Here is an 18289-nt window from a genome sequence, read left to right as displayed (position 1 = left end):
TTTTAAAGACAAGAAAATATGAGTTCCAATCTTAGCTCCACTTCAGTATGTGTGATCCTAACAAGTTAATTCACTCTATACCTTAGTTTTCTCCTCTACAAATTAACATCTAATTCACAAAACTGCTATAAAGAGAAATGAGGTAATGTATATAAAGCAACTGGTATACCTACCACCAGGCACAGAGTAAATACCTAATATGGCACCTATCCTTATATCCAATTAAAACTTGAAGAAACCAGAATGGCCCTGTGGTAAAGATCAGAACCACTGCTAAGTGAAAGCTAAACACTATGAATAAGAGAGAACTCAGGCTTGTTCACTCAGGTGGCCCTGCCAGTGGCCACATAGACCAGGTACGACATTGTGAGATGGAGGCTTGGCCCAGCAGCACGGAAGGACTGTGGGCCACTATGGGCAGGGAAGTCTCCCTGCGTAACTTCAGCACTAGGCTATGGGAATAGCTCATCTACTTCCTGTGGGTTGGGACCATGCTGTGGCCATGTGCGGGCGCTAAAACTCCATCCTTGTGTCCATCTCCCTCCTCAGAGACACTTCCAAAACAACCTCCACTGGCCTTGCCCAGGGCATATCCAGGAAGACCAGCAAATGGGTGTTTGTCAGATATAACCTTCGAAACACAGACAGTAACTTCATTACTTGTAGAAAACAGCATCAAGGAAGAAATAGGAGGCTTTTCCAGAAAAGTTCTAGCTGAGTGGCAGAAGTGAGAATCTATAACTTATGTACAACATACATTTAAATAAATGGATTAAATTTCAGTTTGTAAGTTAAAAAAGAGAGCACTCAGAAAACCTTGCTTCTACTTTACAAGTTTATTTGCTAATTTGGTCAATCCTTTCTGAAATCCTTTCACTCCAATTTCAAAGAGCAGTTTAAACTAAATGTTACGTTCACAGCCAGGAGACTATGTTACAGAAATGGCTATAATCCATCTCTACTTTGAGAGACAAAATAACTTAATCATGCAAATACTTATCAAGTCTCTAATATCTTGAAAAGACGACAATATAGAGTAGCAGTAAACAGCATGAGCTTTCAAGTCGTGCAGCCCTAAAGCTCATATTCCCATTCTTGTTAACTTTGGGCAAGCTGCTTGGCCTCTTTAAGCCTTTATTTCTCCATTTGCCAAATAGAGATAATAGTATCATCATCATAGGTTATTTATATTAACTGAGTTATTCCACATACAGCGCACTCAAATATGAGCTCTTATTATTGTGAAGTAATCCAGATAAGCAATTTAGAACCGCATCTTCCCTAGGCAATCTTCTATAGCAGCTTGTGTTCTTACACTCCTTCAAAGTGAGAGCCAATTAGGTAGCCCTAAAAACAAAACAAGGGCACTAACAAAGTATTTGACCAGAAGATAATAAAGATTATAGCAAGACTTCCTCTCATAATTAGGCAAATTTTTGCTTTCAAAAAACATCAGGATCAACAAGAAACAAGGCTTCAAAGTTGAGAACAGTATCTATCAGAACTTAATATGCACATTCTTTGCACTAGCAATTCCATTTTTAAGTCTTTCCCCAAGTACACAAAGAGGTGGGCACAAGGATATTCACTGCAGCCTTGCTTGTAGAAGCTAAAGACAGGAGATTGCCTACAAATGCACCAATAAGGGACTGGTAAAATATTAACAGGTTATAGTAAAAGGAATACTACAAAACTATTTTAAAAGAATGGGCGACATTGCCTGTGAGGGGCTGAACTCTGTGTCGTCCCCACTCCCCAACTCCCAAATTCACATGTTGAAGGCCTAACCCCCAGTACCTCAGAACATGACTATATTTGAAGATAGGGACTTTAAAAGGGTAATTAAGGTAAAATGAGGCCAAGCAAGGTGACTCATGCCTGTAATCCTAGCACTCTGGGAGGCCAAGAAGGATCACTTGAGATCAGGAGTTGGAGACCAGCCTGACCAAGAGTGAGATGCCTGTCTCTACAAAAAATGGAAAAATTAGCTGGGCACAGTGGCTTGCACATAGGAGGCTAAGGCAGGAGGACTGCTTGAGCCAAAGAGTTTGAGGTTGCAGTGAGCTATGATAACACCACTGCACTCTATCCTGGGCAACAGAGCAAGACCCTGTCTCAAAAAATTTTTAAAAAAAAGGTAAAATGAGGTCATATGGGTGGACCCTAATCCAATATGACTGGTGTCCTTCTAAGAAAAGCAAATAAGGACAGACAGACACAAGAGGAAAAATCGTGTGAAGACACCCAAAGGCAATCATCTAGAAGCCAAGGAGGGAGGCCCTCAGAGAGAAACGAACCCTGCCAATACCTTGATTATGGACTTCTAGCCTCCAGAACTGTAAGGAAACAAATTTTTGTTTGTTGTTTAAATCACCTAGTCTATGATATTTTGTTATGTCAATCCTAACAAACTTATACATGCCAATATGGAAGACCTCCAAGATACATTTGGCTTTTAAAAGGCAAGGTATAAAACAATGTGTGTAAACTGTCAATATACGTGAGTTTTTTTAATAGAGAGGAGACACACATATTCATACTTTCATACTTGCAGATAGAGAGACTATCTACAAAGACAAATAATAAGAAACTAGTAACAGTGGCTACTTCTGGGAAAAGAATACAGCTGTCTGTGATGAGTACACTCACTTTTTGTCATATTCCTTTTGGTACTAAAGTTTTCACCATGTGCATGTAATATTTTCTTTTTTTCTTGAGAGAGTCTCACTCTGTTGCCTGGGCTAGAGTGCCGTGGCATCAGCCTAACTCATGGCAACCTCAAACTCCTGGGCTCAAGTGATCCTCCTGCCTCAGCCTCCTGGGTAGCTGGGACTACAGGCACATGCCACTGTGCCCAGATAATTTTTTTTTTCTATTTTTAGTTGTTTGACTAATTTCTTACTATTTATAGTAGAGATGGGGTCTCACTCTTGCTCAAGCTGGTCTCAAACTCCTGAGCTCAAGTGATCCTCCCGCCTCAGCCTCCCAGAGTGTTAGGATTACAGGCATGAGCCACCACGCCCAGCCAATACTTTCTTTACTTAAAAAAACATCAGCTAAGGGCGACTTCTGGGGCCCCCTCTCTTGGGGCCCCAGGACCTCGTCCACAAAAAAAAAAAAAAAAAAAAAAAAAAACATCAGCTAAAATGAAAAGATCTCCATGACATATTCAACAGTTAGGAAAAGCACCATCAGTAAACCTGAGGTCTGGGAGCTAACAAGTCTTTCTTTTTTCCTGCTTGCTAGAAGCTAACAAGTCTTGATAAACCAAACTCACCAAAATCCTTAATCTATTTCATGACCTTAGGCAGTTTTTTTTTTAATGCCCTGCATACACATTTTAAGAGCCATTAAAATATTCACATCATTTCTCTCAGTAATTCCACTTCAGGTAATTTAACCAAGAAAAAAAAAAGACTTTATCCAGAAACATTAGAGGCTGGGCACAGTGGCTCATGCCTGTAATCCCAGCACTCTGAGAGGCTGAGATGGGAGGATCACTTGAGTCCACAGTAAGACCCCTTCTCTACAAAAAATTTTGTGTTCAGACAGAGTGCCAGGGTATCATCACAGCTCACTGCAACTTCAAACTCCTGGGCTCGAGTGATCCTCCTGCCTCAGCCTCTCACACAGCTGAGACTACAGGTGTGTGCCCCATACCCAGCTAATTTTTCTATTTTTTGTAGAGATGGGGTCTCACTCTTGCTCAGGCTGTTCTCGAACTCCTAACCTCAAGCAATCATCCAACCTCAGCCTCCCAAAGCACTAGGATTATAAGTGTGAACCGTCATGCCCCACCTACAAAAAAAATTTTTTTTTAATTTAGCCGGGTGTGGTGGTGTTTCCCCGAAAATAAGACAGGGTCTTATATTTGTTTTTCCTCAAGAAGACACCCTAGGGCTTATTTTCAGGGGATGTGGTTTTTTTTTTTTTTAAGTAAGGTACAACAGTCTACATTTATTCAAATATAGTTAAGTCGTCTTCTTCTGGAACATCATCATAACTCTCCAAACCCCGAATTCCATTCTGAATTTCTTGCAACTCTATTTCCTTTAGAATCATTGGCCCCAATATCTCATGTCGAGCAATAGAGCTCTCATTGGGCAGATGAGAAGGGCTGTTCATATTCTTCACTGCTCCGCAAGGAAATGCACGGGTTGTGCAGATACGCTGTGTAGCCACGCCCATCACTAGGTCTTATTTTTGGGGTAGGGCTTATATTGCACAAATGCTTAGAAATCCTGCTAGGACTTATTTTATGGGTAGGTCTTATTTTGGGGGAAACATGGTACTACCTACCCAGGAAGCTGAGGCATGAAGATCACTTGAGTGCCAGAGTTGGAGGTTACAGTGAACTATGAACACAGTTCTACAGCCTGGGCAACAGAGCAAGACCCTGTCTCTAAATAAGTAACAAAAATAAATAAATAAATAAATAAGAAATAATGGAACACTACAACATCCGAACAGTTAATGTAACAGGAAAATGATTAACTAACACACTAACAGGGTCTCCATATTGCTCAGGCTGGTTTCGAACTCCTGACCTCGAGCGATCCGCCCACCTCAGCCTCCCAGAGTGCTAGGATTACAGGAGTGAGCCACCCACCAGGCCAACACAATGTTATTATTAAAAACATGTAACTGTTACATCCCTTTTTGTTCTAAAGTGAAAAAATGCAAAAAGAATTTAACAGTAGTTGTAGTGTGTGTGTTCGTTAAAGAACAAAACCCCAAGCACCTAACAGATCTTATCCAATCAGGATACAAGGCAGGACTTAAAACTAAAACTATTAAAATAGGCGCTGTTCTTCCAAGAATCAACTCTACTAACTTATTACAAAAGTAAGCAAGATATTTCAGGGCCTATTATAGCAGTACACTGAGTAAGACAGAAACTCTGCCTTCCAAGGCCTTCAAAATATTTCAGTAATTTACTAAATGCCTACTCTGTGCCAAATACTATGCTAAATAGGTCAATGTATATCACTTTGCACACTTTACTAGTTACAAGCAGAAGAGGCTAACAATTGTAGTCATATCTCAGATTGCTCAAATTTACACTATAAAGCAGTGGTCCCCAACCTTTTTGGCACCAGGGACCAGTTTCATGGAAGACAATTTTGCCATGAATGGGGGGGATGGTTTCAGGATGATTCAAGCACATTACATTTATTGTGCAGTCAAAGCTCTCTACTAATGACAATCTGTATTTGCAGCTGTTCCCCAGCACTAGCACACTATCTCAGCTCCACCTCAGATCATCAGGCATTAGGTTCTCATGAGGAGCCACAACCTAGATCCCTCGCATGCGCAGTTTACAGTAGGGTTTGTGCTCCTGTGAGAATCTAATACAGCTGCTGATCTGACAGGAGGTGGAGTTTATGCAGTGACTCGAGCAGCGGGGAGAACTCTAACTACAGATGAAGCTTCACTTGCTGGCCCACCATTCACCTCCTGCTCTGTGGCCCAGTTCCTAACAGGCCACAGGGATTGGGGACCACAGCTATAAACTACAAGTGCCACAGGTTTTCAAAGAGTAATGAACATGGGAGAGTAGTCTAGAATAATGTGAGAATAAGCCTCTAGTTAGATGGAATATCAGGAGAAACAGCACAAGCCTGCAAAGTGGAAGAAACAAAAAAACTGCTGAAAGCTAGGCAGAAGACTTTTGAGTAGAAAACAGAAAGCTATCACTTCTTCCACATCCATGAATAACAGTTTTTTAGGAATATCAACATCATGCCTGTATTCCATTTCCAAGATCAAATACCAAAAGCAACTACATAGTCAAGGAACTCAGCTAAGCACCCTCTGTAACAATCCAAGACTGAAACGGAGGATTTGTACTGGGGTAGTGGCATGGAAATAAAGAAGAAACAGGTAATCCCACTGGAGGTAGTGGGTTTGTTTAAGGAGGGAGTAAATTACGAGGAAGTTTTTTAGTTTGAGAAATTAGAGGATAGGTTTGTACCACAGATAAAAGGAGAAGTTAGAAAAAATCTTAAAAAGTCAGGTGAGGCCAGGTGCAGTGGCTAATGCCTGTAATCCTAGTACTCTGGGAGGCCAAGGCAGGAGGATCACTTGAGCTCAAGAGTTCAAGACCAGCCAAGAGCAAGACCCTATCTCTACTAAAAACAGAAAAAAATAGCTGGGTGTGGTGGCACACTTCTGTAGTCCCAGCTACTCAGGAGGCTGAGGCAGGAGGATCGCTTGAGCCCAGGAGTTTGAGGTTGCTATAAGCTAGGATGATGCCAAGGCACTGTAGCCCACGTGACAGAGCAAGACTCTGGCTCAAAACAACAACAACAACAAAAAAAAAACATCAGTCAGGTGACTTACATTCTCATACATGAGCAAAATATATATATTAAAATATATGAATATATTTGGCCTTTCAGAATCAGTACATTATAATTTGGTCCTAAGTCAATCAAGGATGATACCATGTGCCAGCTTGTATTAGAAAAATCCTACACAGCATACATGTGCAGCATGAAATAAGTCATTATAAGGCCAGGCAGGGTGGCTCACGCTTGTAATCCTAGCATTCTGGGAGGTCGAGGCAGGAGGATTGCTTGAGGTCAGGAGTTGGAAACCAGCCTGAGCAAGAGTGAGACCCCTTCTCTACTATAAATAAAAAGAAATTAATTGGCCAACTAAAAACATATATATAAAAAGTCAGCTGGGCATGGTGGCACATGCCTGTAGTCCCAACTACGCGGGAGGCCGAGCAGGAGGATCGCTTGAGCCCAGGAGTTTGAGGTTGCTGTGAGCTAGGCTGATGCCAAGGCACTCTAGCCCAAGCAACAAAGTGAGACTCTATCTCCAAAAACAAAAGTGATTATATTACCGAGGCAACACACATTATATGAAAAATTGAGAACCTTTCTTTGAAAGGTTACCAGGTGTGATGCCAACTACAAAACAAGTCATAATCAGTTAGACTCTCTTTGTTATATCTGATGAGACAGAGGTACCTACATTTAGATTCTCACAAAATCTGTTTTATAAACCAAAAGCCATTTTTAAAGGGGCAAGATAAGCCAAGATTATCAAGATTCTAAATCAAAGTGGTCTACAAATTTTGATGTGAAGTCTGCTATTAATGGGGTGAACTTCTACAGAAGCATTCAACCATATATTTCAAGAAATAATTTGGCAAAGAATAGGGAAGCTGTAACATTTGCTCCAAAGTCTGTCAATGCAGTACAGCAAGCATGACTGCAGATGTTTCCACTTGGTTGCACAGGAGTAACATTATAGTTCTATCCAATTAAAAAAAATCAAGAGAAACAAACAAAACATCAAAGACAGATTGCAAGGACTCTAGAAAACATCCAATATGTGTTGGGAACAAATCTGGCTTTTCAGGTACACTTTGAAACTAAGAGCACACCATCAAGGCACAAACTTCTACCTTGTTTATCAATCCTTTCAATGGAAATAAGACATACACGACATTTTCGTAACGAAGCTCCTTGAGAAGAATGCCAAATTAATTATTAAATACATTTGTTTAATGTCTATTTTTACAGATTTCATACAAAATATGCATAACAGTACTTTGTCACTGATTAAAAGTGATTAAAGGCTGGGTGTGGTGGCTCATGCCTGTAATCCCACCACTTTGGGAGGCTGAGGGAGGAGGATCGTTTGAAGTCAGGAGTTCAAGATCAGCCTGGGCAACAGAGCCTGGAATGCTCTTGCCTCACAAGGGATGTCAGTGACATCCCCTACAGGTCATTGATCAAATGTCATTTTTATAGTAAGAATTCCTCTGTCTACCTTATTTCAAACTGCAACCCAATACCCACTAGATGCTGAGGCATTCCATTCCACCCTACCATACCCCTCCCCTACCTTCATCCCATCCAACTCACACACTAGTAGTATATAAACTTCATGGGGGCAGAGATTTGTTTTGGTCTATTTTACTCACTGCTATATCCCCAGCACCTGAAATGGTGACTGTCACAGGGCAGTCACTCTAAGGGTTGTTGAATTCATAAATTAGTAAGATAGTATAGGTTAAAGACGCAACAAGTCAAAAAAAACTTGTTCCTGTAAAAAAAAAACAAAAAAAAAAAACTTGTTCTTTGGACTCAGAATATGCCCTTTAATGTCCTCTACGCTCCTAAACCCTCTCCTATTACTCTCTGGATAAAGATTTTAAAAAGAAATATGTACTCTTCTGAAAGAGAAAAGTCTTATTCCTAACTTATAAGTCAAGACCACAACCTGAACTAGCTAAAGTAAACATACAAATGTTTAACTTCAAAGCCACTCAGCATCATTTTCAGGATATAAATATTCTATCACCATGAGCAACTCTGCTCTGTTGCAGGAATGCACAATTCTACAGACTTTTAAACTATCAACAAAAACAAAAGCCTCTCCTAGAAAAAGCGGTATTCCCAAAAAGTATGTGTATCACATTATGTTTGCAACTGTATCAGAGTAAAATCATTAATGTAACCACTTTCTCACACTCAGTAGTTTATAACTAAAATATGCCTCTAATTTTGGAATAATTCACTTAGATTTAAATCAATTAAAGTATTGTATAATGAATTTAAGGAATGATGTAACTGCTGAGGAATTACCTCCAGAATTTAGGACCTCACAAAAATCTTTGTCGTTGCTATTTTAAAAGCTGCTCCTATGTATTATGGGTGATTTTTGGTTTAAAAAAATTTTTATAAATATTTGTTTTATAAAAAATCTCATCTTCATATTAAAAAAGAGAAAACGAGAACAAGAGAGACCTAAGAACAAAAATGATACCAATTTCTCCAACTGAAAGAGGTAAAGAATGTGTTGTACACAGAAAACAAACTTGGATCTTCAGCATATGTCACATTCAGAGCATAAATTGATCTTGATCTTGAATTAATCTTTGATCAAGTACCAAAATAGTTATTTTTTAAAAGAAATAAGAAAGCCCACCCTAAGTCCCTTACCCCCAACCCTGATATACAAACTTTTGTCTTTCTCTACTCCATCTCTCTTTGATAACTGGTAACAGATATGTGAAATGATTTTTCTGTTCCTGGCTCTGATTTAACTAGAACCAAGGACAAGTTTTAAGGATAGTATATCTTTATTTCCATGTAATATATACAATGGAAGGAAGGAGGGAGAGAGTTAATCTAAAAGACGGGACCTAAGTTTTTCAGGGAGGGGAAAAGGGAGCCTGGGCAGCAAAAAAGAAAATGCAAAATTATATAACAAATTACAAAGTACGAAGAACTCACAGATTACTGTCACTAAAAACCTTAAAAAACTTAACTTCTCCTAAACTCTCCTACGAAACTTAACTTCTCCTTAACTCTCCTAAAAAACTTAACTTCTCATATAGGTGAACAATTAAGAAAAAATTACATGGAAATAGTAAGACTATTTGAAATTCTTTGGATCACAAATAAAAGTTAATTGTATGACTTTCATAATTTTTGACATAATTGTATGAATTTTCATAATCTTTAAATATTGGCTTTGAAACTGCTGCAAGCTTTTCAGAATACTAGAAAACAATGAAATACTCAAAGTAGGATCACTGATCCAAGAACAGAGGAAACTAGAGACAGTGACACCATTTCAGAGGTTTCCCTTGCAGCCAGTGGACAATCACGTCTCCAGTCCTATCTGTCTGCTTCTCCCTTCCTTCTATAACCCCTTGCCCAATTTTAAGTTGAGCTAGAGGTAGATACCCCAAAGATGAGTTTTATATATAATATGCGCAGTCCTGTCCCAAGAAATTCTAAATAACGGTAGCTATACAACAAGCTCTTCTGTGGGGTTTAGGGCAAAGCAAGAATAAATCACCTACAACTGCTTAAGTCTCTACCATTTACATGTATTGGAAACTCAAGAGAAAATTTTCCCATTTTTCTACCATAGCAAACATTATTTGGCTACACCAACAGCCCTTGAGCCAAATGGAGATTACTAAGTAACCAGACACCAGTGTCTCCCAGTCCGTTTTCTCAAAACGCTAAAGGTTATTTCATAGGAGGGGTTGGGGACAGGGAAGGGGGAACGCCATCAAACAAGTTTAAGAAACACTGAGTTGGCAGGGCAAGGTGGCTCAAGCCTATAATCAGGAGTTCTGAGCTCAGTAGCTCAAGACCAGCCTGAAGAAAAGTAAATTAGTCTATTAAAAGTAAAAGTCTATTAAATACAGAAAAATGAGCCAGGCATCCTAGCATGCACCTGTAGTCCCAGCTACTTGGGAAGCTGAGGCAAGAGGATGGACTGAGCCCAGGAGTTAGAGGTTGCAGTGAGCTTTGATGAAGCCACTGTACTCTACCCAGGGTGAGGGAGTGAAACCCTGTCTCGAAAAAAAAAAAAAAAAAATTTTTTTTTAGTTAAACAGATTCTCTAATGATCTAACATCTCTGATCCTTTAATAAATTGTATACAGGCCGGGCGTGGTGGCTCACGCCTGTAATCCTAGCACTCTGGGAGGCCGAGGCGGGCGGATTGCTCGAGGTTAGGAGTTCAAAACCAGCCTGAGCAAGACCCCGTCTCTACCAAAATATAGAAAGAAATTAATTGACTAACTAAAAATATATATACAAAAAAAAATTAGCCGGGCATGGTGGCGCATGCCTGTAGTCCCAGCTACTAGGGAGGCTGAGGCAGTAGGATCGCTGAGCCCAGGAGATTGAGGTTGCTGTGAGCCAGGCTGACGCCATGGCACTCACTCTAGCCTGGCAAGAAAGTGAGACTCTGTCTCAAAAAAAAATAAATAAATAAATAAATAAATAAATAAATAAATAAATTGTATACAGTATGATTTCCAAGACAGAGATATAATAATTAGTATTTCCAATTTATTTGACACCCAACCCCCCAGAAACACCTTTCAGATATTTTGAAACACACTACATAGGCATTAATCTAAAAACTAAAATTATCTCCTTCCCCCATCTTTACTGGCTTATAAACTGTTAGGATGATCTAACATTCCTTTTGGCCCTATGATCAGAGCATATAAACGATATGACCTAAAATAATTCAAACATTGCCTAGCTTGTATTTTAGGAACACTATTTGTATATGTTCTGAAACAAATATTAGATATTGATTTAAACTCTAGCACTGATATTCATAGGAACTGTCCATTTTTTCAACTTATTTGATCAATGAAAATTTACACTTAAAATCTAATTATCTTTTTAAAAATCTTACTGTCAATCTTAAACCCTACAATAAAAATATGGTTTTTCTAGGAAAGTATTAAGTGATATGGATGGACTAAATCCATTTAAGAAGTGATCTAAAATTGAGCTCCTCTCAAACAGCATTTAGCAAGTGAAACAAATACTAGTAGCTCTAGTGAAGCCATGTAACAATGAAAATCCCTGAAACCAGAGATAATATTTAAGAAACTTTATTCTTTTACTTCCCACTCTTCATCTGCTTTTAAGCAGACTTTTAAAAAGTCAAAAATATTACAAATAGTCCTGTCTACCAACAAAGCAAATAATAAGATTGTAGCTACAATCTTGCTTATGTTTTCTTTACTAAATATATTCTCTTTTCTCATATTCCTGAACACTAATTATCACAATATTCTTTTATTCCACCTCCAGTCTCCCTCTGGTTTCATTTGTTCCCTCATTTAATCTGTTCTCAGTAAGCTCTTCTCTTTCCACGAGGAGCAACAGTGATCTTTTCACACTGAAAAGAATAACTGTGGCTTTATATCCAACAGTAAATGGCTTCAGATTGCCACTTAAGACAGAGAATGGACACAGGTGTGCCTGAGACATTGATCCCCCAGATCCTCTGGCATCTAGTGTCTGTAGCACCTCCTGCCAGCCAAGGAGCCTCTCCATTTATCCCAGGGTGGCATACAAATTATTCTATGTCTGCCTTTATTTAAGATGGTTTAGGAAGCATTACTCTAGAACATATACTGCATAGGGATAATACTGTGGACTTTCTCCTACACCAAATAGTTTAAGAAGGAAAAAGGAAACATATTAGAGAAATACAATTCAATCTGGTCCTTGAAAAATAGCAATAATTTTTTCAGGATGACAGCTACCAAAGACTAGACTTTTAGTTATTAACATTTTCCCTTGAGATTGGAAGTATGGTTATTTTAGCAAAGAAAGCAGAAAACATTTTTTACATTTGACCAGCTAAATGCCAACTCTGTATTTCACCTAAGTTTTCATAACAAAGATTATCCTGATCATATGCTCAGATCATCCCTCTTCATAACAATTAGTTTTCAAAATGTCACTTAAGTTCAAATGTGTAATTCACATATTAAACTAGAACTTAAATTTTTATTAACTTGTCCAAGTTCACAGAGTTACAGAACTTAAGATTTAGTTATTAATAAGTGGGCAATGGCTCTTTTAATAACTTCAACTTTAAACAACATATTAGTTCCTGATAATGAGCACAGACATGAGGCAATTCTACACAACAGTCAGGAAACTGTAATTCCTTTAAAAACCAAACAGGCTTCAGATTCATTTTCAGATTATGATCTCTGCAATAAATTCTGATATATTACCTAAAAGAAACCAGGCTATACTTCAGTAGAGGAAAATTAAAAATAAAGCACTCACATTGTTTCTGAAATTCCTTAACATCACTTAGCAGTCCTGAAGAGGGTGCTTCAAATCATAACATGCATAAAAATAACATGGGGATTTTGTTAAAATACAGATTCTGACTCAGCAGGACTAGGATGGAGCCTGAGAGGTCTAATGAGCTCCCAGGTGATGCTTATGCTGCTGCGGCCACGGACCACACACTGCATACCTGATGGTTACACCCTTGCTTCTAAGACACTGGTAAAGATAATGGATAAAAATGTAAAAGAGGCAACAATCTCCACTTCATTTAGAAATTTTTATGGATTTGTGAGATTAGTTTGGGAGAGGGATGGTATTAAAATGTTTGTGTTTGGGGGAAATATAGCTTCTCAAAGATGGAGAGAGCCAGGAGCAGGTGGCTCATGCTTGTAATCCTAGCACTCTGAGGGCAGAGGCAGGAGGATCCCTTGAGCCAGGAGTTTGAGGTTGCAATGAGTTGTGATGATGTCACTGCACTCTACCCAGGATAATAGAGGGGAGTCACTGTCTCCAAAAAAGAAAAAAAAGTGGGGGATAGGGTCCTAGGAGATTATATACAAGAGCAAACACCTATATAGCACTATGTGACAATGAATAGTCTTAAGCACATCACATATATTAACCCTTTGCACTGGGATATCAAGTGTGGATAATGTCGAGTGGATGATGAGAAAAAAGCAAGCGAGTGCAAAGGGTTAACTGATTTCATCTTCCTAACAACACTGTGAAGTAGGCATTACTGCTACCCCTATCTTAAGGAGGTAAACCTGAGTCACAAAGACCTCGGAATACACGCAGCTAATAAATGGTAGAGTAAGAATTTGAACCCAGGCAGCCTCGTTCCAGAGTCGATGCTTTTAATCACTACAGTAGCAGTATACCTCTTAAGAACACACAGCAAAATTGACATGGTAAATGCAAATAAAAGGCTTATTTTTGGAGAAAATGATACAGGGTTAAAATGTAAAGTGTTAAATAATAATAGTGAATAACAACCTAAGTCAGAGGTTCTTTTCAGGGACAGAACACCAGTGCTTGGTAAATATCATGATTTAACAATATAGGCATTTGCTATATTAGAAACTGTTTTGGACTTCAGCATAGTAGCTAATGCCAAGTATTTAATTAAAAAAATATTTTTCGGGCCAGGCGTGGTGGCTCACACCTGTAATCCTAGCACTCTGAGAGGCCGAGGCAGGCGGATTGCTCGAGGTCAGGAGTTCAAAACCAGACTGAGCAAGAGTGAGACCCCATCTCTACTATAAATAGAAATTAATTGGCCAACTAATATATATAGAAAAAAATTAGCCAGGCATGGTGTCGCATGCCTGTAGTCCCAGCTACTCGGGAGGCTGAGGCAGTAGGATTGCTTGAGCCCAGGAGTTTGAGGTTGCTGTGAGCTAGGCAGACACCACGGCACTCACTTTAGCCTGGGTAACAAAGTGAAACTCCGTCTCAAATAAAATATATATATATATATATTTTTCGGCTGGGCATGGTGGCTCACACCTATAATTCTAGCACTCTGGGAGGCTAAGGCAGGATTGGTTGAGCAAAGGAGTTCAAGACCAGCCTGAGCAAGAATGACACCCCATCTCTACTAAAAACAGAAAAGTTAATGGGGCATCATGGTGCATGCCTGTGGTCCCAGCTACTCAGGAGGTTGAGGCAGGAGGATCACTTAAGCTCAGGAATTTGAGGTTGCAGCAAGCTATGATGATACCACTGAACTCTAGCCTGGGCAAGACAGTGAGACTCTGTCTCAAAAGAAAAAAATTTTTCTAAAATTGCAAGGAAGGACACAATTTTGTTGGCAAAACGCCTTGTTTCACTTCATGGAATGAGCAGTTTGAGACCAATGTTCAGAGGTGACTAGTGAAGATCATTTTGACATTCAGGGCTTATAATAGCAGCACTGGTAGACACAGCTGAAATGGCAAATAATGAAAATTGCTTTTGTATTTAGGACTGAAGGGATGGGTAATTAAGAGTAGAAACTGGTAAGGGACAAAGCATAACATGACCAGGAATTTGATGCTGTAGAGGGAAAGAAGTGGCAAAGAGCTGCTATTTGCTAACAAAGAAATAAAGGAAGATAAGGAAACAAACATTAAGTCTGAATAATCTTTTGGAGAATAAAAACTAATTAGCAGAAGATTTTCTAAGTGATGATAAATTGTCCAGATAGGGTAGCTGCAGAAAATACTGGACTAAACAGATGGATAAAGTCAAGCAAGAGTAAATTAGTAATTATCACTTCAATGAGCCCAAATACGGATATGGCTGATCAAGCACAAAAGTTGTCGCAGGAAACACAGCACAAAGGCCTATGGCAGGCATCCTCAAACTACGGCCTGTGGGCCATATGCGTGTGTTTTTGCCCATTTGATTTTTTACTTCAAAATAAAATATGTGCAGTGTGCATAGGAATTTGTTCACAGTTTTTTTTAAAGTACAGTCCGGTCCTCCAACGATCTGAGCGACAGTGAACTGGCCCCCTGTTTAAAAAGTTTGAGGACCCCTGGCTTATGGAATATTCAGCAAGGGAGAATGTTAACCCTCAGATACCATCAAATTCAGTGAACGAACCCTTCTTGAAACCTACTATGTGTCTGGCAGTATTCTAGGTGTTCGGGATATGGCCTGACCATGCCAGGCCAAAGTCCTGCCTCGTGGAACTTACATTCTAATATGGGAAACTGACAACAAATATATTTGGAAGAGAACACTGAGTAAGGCCTTATCATAAAAGCCCTGAATAAAGCCCTTTAATACAGTGATATATAAATGTGTTTATGTGAGATATGTTAACACAATACTAACCCCTCTCCCAGGAAGCACTGGAGCCTAAAGCACTCATTACATGCTCCTCATCCTCTCCAAAAACCAAAGACTAAACCAGAGAAATGTATGTAAAATGTATCTATAAATACAATTTGTCTTTTACTTCCCAGACAGCCTGTCAGTAAATTATATTTCAAAATTTTCCAAATTTGACAGTTCTTGGATCAAAAAATTTTACCAGTATAACCACTTTTCAAATAATCAGAAATACTTTTCTAATAGATCATAAAATTACAAGTAGAAAAAGTACCCTAATAAAGGAAAACAAATCTTGAAGTTAGAGAAAACCTCAAGATAAAGTTACAGAAAACTTCAAGATTTGGTCTTGGTGGGCTTTAAAAATCTCACCAATGTTTGGTTTACTACTATAAGCTATGACAACTGCCTTAGATTTCAAAAAAAATTAAGTTTAAGCACAAGTGTTGGATGTACTATGAAACTTTAAGGATATGACACTTCAAGGATAAACAGAGGATGTGCTATCTTTCGGGTCTCAAAGAAATTACTGAAAAAGAGCTCATTTTTAATACTCAGTTAACTACCAATCTCTTATCTCTCAGTGTAAAACCTATAAATCCAAACTATTCATTTATATTTTTAAAAGGAAAGATACAAAATGATATATATTTAAACATCTTATAGAAACCACAAGAAAAAAGGCACTGTTACAATTTTATATTCCTAAAGATACCTCATTAAAACAAATGTATTTCAGAAGATCCAAGCTACACAGCTATGCAATAGTCTGTAATGCTTACATACTACAGAAAGCTGATGTGAACCTATCACTGATTCCTCAAGTGTCTTAACAAGCAATCTGTTCTCTCTATACAAATGAAAAACAATGGGAAAGTACTTGTTCCAACATGAACTACCCTTGTAACAAAGCATTACACAATTTAATCTCATCTGCTTTACAATGTCAACATTTTTCTGTCCTACCATACCACTTAGTCAAGGAAGGATATAAAATTTAAGATGAACCTAACATTCTGGGGAGGAAGAAATTGTTATCCTGAAAGTCTGAAAATATTACTCACTTAAGATTTTTGGTTAAAAATACAAAACTCATTATTAAAACTAAAATGTCTAGCAAGCAAAGATTAGATGTAAAGTCAACTGATCCTGGTTTCCACAAAAAGCGCATTTCAGTCAACTTAGGTGGGTTTTCAGCAAGAAATAAGTCATATGGGAGAATTCAGTCTGGGAAGTCATTCTGGACCAAAGAATTGGTCCCACAATTCAGTTCACTTCATTCTAGTACAGGCAAGGAGACCTAAATTTAAAGTTAATGCCTACGCAAGTGGTTGCAGAAGGTGTTGTCTTACACTTTATTCCCTGGCACAAGCTAATCCTGAGATTTTAAATCTTCCTGACTTTTAGATGCATTTAAGGCGGCCATGAACACAAACAGTAAGATTTCAAAAAATAATCTCTGGGATACGATGCTTTGGGAAGCAGGCAGGATAAGCCATGGGGTTGCCGACTAAGGCTGCAAAATGCTGTCTTCATTTGGTGAGTCCCTGACTTGTATGAGTTAAAACTCTCACCCCTTATATTGCGATGACGTAATCTTCCACACTGCATTTCTCTCCGACTTAAAGGGGAGGAAAAAAACTAACGAACAAAGAAAATGTCCCCCTGGTAAGAGGAATTAGGCAAGCGGCCGAACGACAGTTTCGGGAGGTAGTTAGGTAACTCCCTGAAAGGGAAGCTTCAGCTGAATAAGCAGGGAGCGACTTGGAGAAGCAAACGGAAATATTAGGAACTCAACCTAAGGCAGGGATAAAGGGCACTGGAGAAACGGGGCTCAGACCCGCCCTGGCCAGACGGAGCGCCCGGCCCGGAGGCAGCGGGGACAAGCGCGGTGCAGGCCCGGCCCGGGCAGCCCGCAAGCCGCCCCCTCCCCGCCGCCACTTCCCCGCCGCGGCTGCAATTCCGCTCCCCTCCCCCAGCCCGCCGCAAAATGTCCGCGGCGGCGCCGGGCGAAGCAGGAAGTAGAAGCGGGAGCCCCTGGGGCAGAGCCCGGCCTGCCAGCCCCGGCTGCCGGCCCACTCCAGGCGCCCCGCGCGGCTCCACTGCCCGCGGTCCCCAGCACCCCGGCCCGCCGCCCGCCCTCGGGAGCCCGCGGAGCCGGGCCGGAGGGGGAGGGGAGCCCGGGCGGCCGGGATGGGTGTGACCCCTTCCTTCCGCCGCGGCCCGGTGACAGCCCGGCCCCGCCCGCGCCCCCCGGCCGGCACCCCAGCCCCGGCCGCGCACCTCCCGGCGGGCGCGCGACCCCTGCCCTCGGCTCCCCCACAGAACACGGCCCGCGCTCGCCCGGAGAGAGCAGAGCGAGCCGGGCACTGCCCCACGCCCGCGCTTCCAGGCTCCCCGGGATCCCACAGGCGGGACGTCCCCGAGGACAGGGAGAGGCCGGGGACAGCGCGGCGGGGACGGGACGGGGCAGCGGACGCTCCCGCGGGGAGCCTCGGGCCCCGCACTCACCTCAGCGTCTCCACCGGGGCGTTGGCAGCACTGCGCGGGGTCTCCTCGGCTGCCGGACAGGGGCACGCGCCTGACGTCAGCACGCAGGAGACGCAGGGTTGGGTGCCCGCGGAAGTGGGCGGGACGGGGAAGGAGCAGAGTTGGGGCGGTTCCAGGTGGAGCCTGAGCCTCCTCCGGCTCCGCCCGCTTTGGGCGCACGCGCAGAGCAGCACGACGCGTACGTCCCGGGCTGTGCTCTGCACCTCTTTCCAACGGTTGTTATCTGTAATATTACTGTGAACTGTAGTTTGCAAAGTGAAGCAAAGTATTATCATCCCTATTTTGCAGAGCAGATGGAAGCTTCTTAAAGAGAAATA

General features: G+C 40.8%; 1 protein-coding gene across 2 annotated transcripts in view; it reads right to left on the bottom strand.

Annotated features, from left to right (window-relative positions):
* CDC42 (cell division cycle 42) overlaps positions 1 to 18072 on the bottom strand; it is a 43317-nt gene extending 25245 nt beyond the window's left edge. Inside the window, exon 1 of one of the 2 annotated variants that reach the window (XM_012768683.2) lies at positions 17934 to 18072. The gene's annotated coding sequence lies outside the window, so the exon portion shown is untranslated. The remainder of the gene's footprint in view (positions 1 to 17933) is intronic. The other variant, XM_012768682.3, reaches the window with a different exon arrangement.
* Between the last annotated feature and the right edge of the window lie 217 nt (positions 18073 to 18289).

The sequence above is a fragment of the Microcebus murinus genome, chromosome 2 (genome assembly GCF_040939455.1).
Source record: "Microcebus murinus isolate Inina chromosome 2, M.murinus_Inina_mat1.0, whole genome shotgun sequence".
Taxonomy (NCBI): domain Eukaryota; kingdom Metazoa; phylum Chordata; class Mammalia; order Primates; family Cheirogaleidae; genus Microcebus; species Microcebus murinus.
The sequence above is the reverse complement of the archived record's forward strand: the minus strand, read 5'-3'. Positions and strand labels throughout refer to the sequence as shown.